At 35.0% G+C, this 3758-nt stretch overlaps 1 long non-coding RNA gene across 1 annotated transcript in view; it reads right to left on the bottom strand.

Moving 5' to 3' along the window:
• Positions 1 to 2: 2 nt before the first annotated feature.
• LOC103610007 overlaps positions 3 to 3758 on the bottom strand; it is a 47569-nt gene continuing 43813 nt past the window's right edge. Inside the window, exon 3 of the long non-coding RNA XR_552181.1 lies at positions 3 to 45. This is a non-coding gene — a long non-coding RNA (uncharacterized LOC103610007). The remainder of the gene's footprint in view (positions 46 to 3758) is intronic.

The raw sequence follows: 3758 nt of genomic DNA, 5'->3' as shown, positions 1-3758 counted from the left end.
GAGGCCTCACATGAAGAGAGCTTGGCTGATCAGGAACTTGAGACTCTAGAATTAAAAAAAAAAAAAAAAAGCATCAACAGCATGTCCTGTAATAGAACCCGTTGGATGGCAAAACTTCCCATTTAAGCAAGACATAGTATCATACTCCATAGATGCTGAAATAATGCATCACCTATGGCCTAAGTACCTTGTTTTTTTTTTTAGCACATAATACATTTCCCATGTTTGACTTGGCTTCCACAGAATTTCTTAAGCATAAGAGAATACTGAATTCCTTCCACAGGCACTGTAGCATCATCTTTATTCAAATAGTTTTCTTCTTTTTTCCCCCCATAAGTTTCTTTTCTTCTAGGTATCATTAATAAAGTGTAGAATCAAGGCAGATATAAGAGTAATAGAATGAAAAATTAGTCAAAAATTGTCTTACCTAAAGATTATTACTCTGATTAACTAAAAACAAAAACCTAAATGTAACAGTTCTTTCTTAAGAAATTGTCAAGAGACACCGTTTAGGACCATGATCTGCTCAGCATAATCAGGACAGTGCTTGGTCCCTGGTTATCGCATCTGTGAAAAATGCATTTATTATTAAAGGAAAGGAGGCAATGGCCTGTATTAAAACCACACAGACTTTGGAGCTGTGCAAATTTGGTTTAATAACTGCATTCTGTCATGTTCTAGTTGTGTGTCCTCATGAAATTATTTAAATTCTCTGAGTTTCCCTTTAGATTAAGATGATATTCCAAGTATTGATCGACTCAGAACTTGAGCTCTGGAAATAAGAAAGAGCAGAGTTAACATCTGTACTGGATACTCACTAGCTATGAGACTGTAGACCTTACTTATTCTCTCTAAGCCTCATTTCCCTCATCTGTAAAATAAAGGTCAATGAAGATTAAGGTTAGTAATGATTTTGTATGGCATTGAGAAGATTTAACGAGATAATGTATAAAAACACTTTCATTCAGAGTAGCAAATAAGTATTCAACTGATGTTAGCTATTAGGGAGAAAATTTGCATGCTACCTGACAGACATTTTCTTTTAAAGAGATTGTGTGTGGAAAATTCATAAATTTAATAGTAAATTAACCTTCTAATTTTTACATCATCATTCCTCCCTATGATCCTGTCCCTAAAAGAATGATTTACTTTCTGGACACCGATAATTATTCAATTAATAAATATTTATACAGCACCTGTTATATTTGTGATGTGGGACTAAGTACCTATGATGTTCAGGATACAGGAGAGAGTGAATATGGCAGACCTAAAACCTGAACTCTTGCAGTTTGTGGTCTAATGGGAAAGATAGGCAAGTGAAAAGGCAGTTACAACAGACTGTGATAAATATTTCAACAGGCCAAATACAGGCACATGGAGCCTGTTCTTTGATAACCAGGGAAGTCTTCTGGGAAGTAACGAGGGAAGAATGTACCCATCCAAATTTCAGTAGTCCATTAAGTGCCTAACACAGTTCCTGGTAATTGACAGGTACTCAAAAACTATAAGTGATTTGAAAATTATTCAAATTATTATGTTCATTATTTCTGTCCCAAATGAAAATTTCTGGAGGTAACATTTTCCAAATTATGCAAGGGAATTTGATGACTAAGGGTAATATTGCAGTTTTTCCCCAGTGTAATAGTGAAAGCCGATTCATTCCCCTCCACCAACATTATCCATATTCAGCACGTACACTTCTAGCTTAAGTGATAGATGGAAACATGTCTTTTATTAAAGTTTTTAAAGTAGCTACCATACCAACAGCCTTTCAAAAGATTCTAAAGATGTTACATCAAGAGAATTTTCTAATGATGCTTTTTTCCCCATAAAGATGCCCTTTTGTGAGCAAAAAGGGACAAACTATTATTTTTCTGCCCCAAAGAAACCTGTGATATAATATGCGAAGGCATTATAAAAAAATATGTCTCAAAATGTGGATATAAACCTTAACAGCAGAAACACAATATTTGTGAAGTATTTCCAACTATAAAAAAAGTAATAAAAGAGATGAAGGGGAAAGAGTAATACTTTTCAACTCTATTGCCACAGAGTCTCACCAGTGTTCTTGAAACGTAATAGGCTCTTGAATCAATTTTGTTTAACACGTTTGAAGTTTTTGCAATAACTATTGAAACAACAAGATAATTTGCCTAACTTTATATTAAGAAAATAAACTAGGTGCTATTCAGACTTTCTGCATTTATGAATTTTTTTTTTGTCCTTTTTTGTGACCGGTAAGGGGATCACAACCCTTGGTTTGGTGTCACCCGCACCGTGCTCAGCCAGTGAGCGCACCGGCCATCCCTATATAGGATCCGAACCCGCAGCGGGAGCATCCGCTGCACTCCCAGTGCTGCACTTTCCCGAGTGCGCCACGGGGCCGGCCCTGCATTTATGAATTTTAAAAAACAATATGACAGCATAATGATTTGAATGACAATAATAAACATTGTTTAGAATAATAAGAAAAAACACTATTAAAATATTTTCAGAAGAATAACTATTTCTTCATATTTCTGCAAACCATAAAATAATTCTCTTGCAAGTTAGTTAAGTTAGTACCCACAGAATTTCATTCATTGGAGCTTTAAGTATACCATGGTAACGAGTATACCAACTGGCTCTTGTAAAGGAGCTATTAGTACACAAGACTCCTTTTTATCCATCATGGCATACAAACAGTTTCAACCCTAGGTGCAAACCTCAAAACAATTTCTAACCTTATAAAAAAATAAGGGTGTTCCTAGATAAAAAGTATATGCTGCCTCTCCATCTAAATTTGCAATGGGCCTTTATCACTCAATTAAGATCATAGTTTCAGAAGGACAGTACCTATCAAGGCAGTATTAGAACTAAGCCATTCATAATATGTGACCTCATCACAATGATAACTATGTAAGGAGATTGTTCATAATCCAAAATAGCCAATTCACGCCCGCCCACCCACTCACTTCTTCATATAAGATAGAAATAACAATTTTTCTTTTATGCTGAGTGAGTTTTCTCTAATACATATGACCTTATGGATTATGAAAGTGGTTATTACTGGAATGAACTATAAAACATCAATTTAGAAAATTTGCTGTGGAAGGTATGTGGTATGAGTATTCCGTGTTTTGGGTCTGAAACTGAAATTTGTCGCTTGGAAGTACATGAAAGATTTTACAAGTATGTCTAAGACAGTGATTGCATATATAAAGTTTAGAGGAGTATTAGAGTGATAATTGAGATAATTTAAAACTGAAAAGGGCATTTTGCCTGAAATATCCAAATTAATGAGGCCCCAAATTCCTACTGGATTCTGAATTATCAAGATAACTAGGTCAACTGCCATTTTTTGAGTATGCTATGAAATTATGGTTTCTTTTTTGGTTGAATTTGATTCTAAAACACATGTTACTTTTGAGTGATGATTATAGGTTTATACTAATGAATAATGCTAGCAATTTATTAGATTAATCCCTGTGACATTTCAGCAATTGCTGTGCTCCTCCTGTATACCAGTAATAGTTTTTGATACTAGAGATAAGACATTGGGGGAGGATAGGTCAAAAAATCCTAATAAACAAACAAGGAAATCATGAGATCTTGGTAAGTGCTGGACTGATGGGACAATTACTGACTCATTAAGGAAGTTTCCTCCATTAGAGCCTAAGGTGAATGATCAGAAAGAGCCAGTCAAGTGAACATCAGGGTGGTGATCTTTGTAGGCAGAGGGAACAAGTACTGCAAAGCCCTACTGTAAGAATGAGTTT

The sequence above is a fragment of the Galeopterus variegatus genome, unplaced genomic scaffold, assembly GCF_000696425.1.
Source record: "Galeopterus variegatus unplaced genomic scaffold, G_variegatus-3.0.2 Scaffold10452, whole genome shotgun sequence".
NCBI lineage: Eukaryota > Metazoa > Chordata > Mammalia > Dermoptera > Cynocephalidae > Galeopterus > Galeopterus variegatus.
This window is presented reverse-complemented; position numbering and strand designations above follow the sequence as displayed.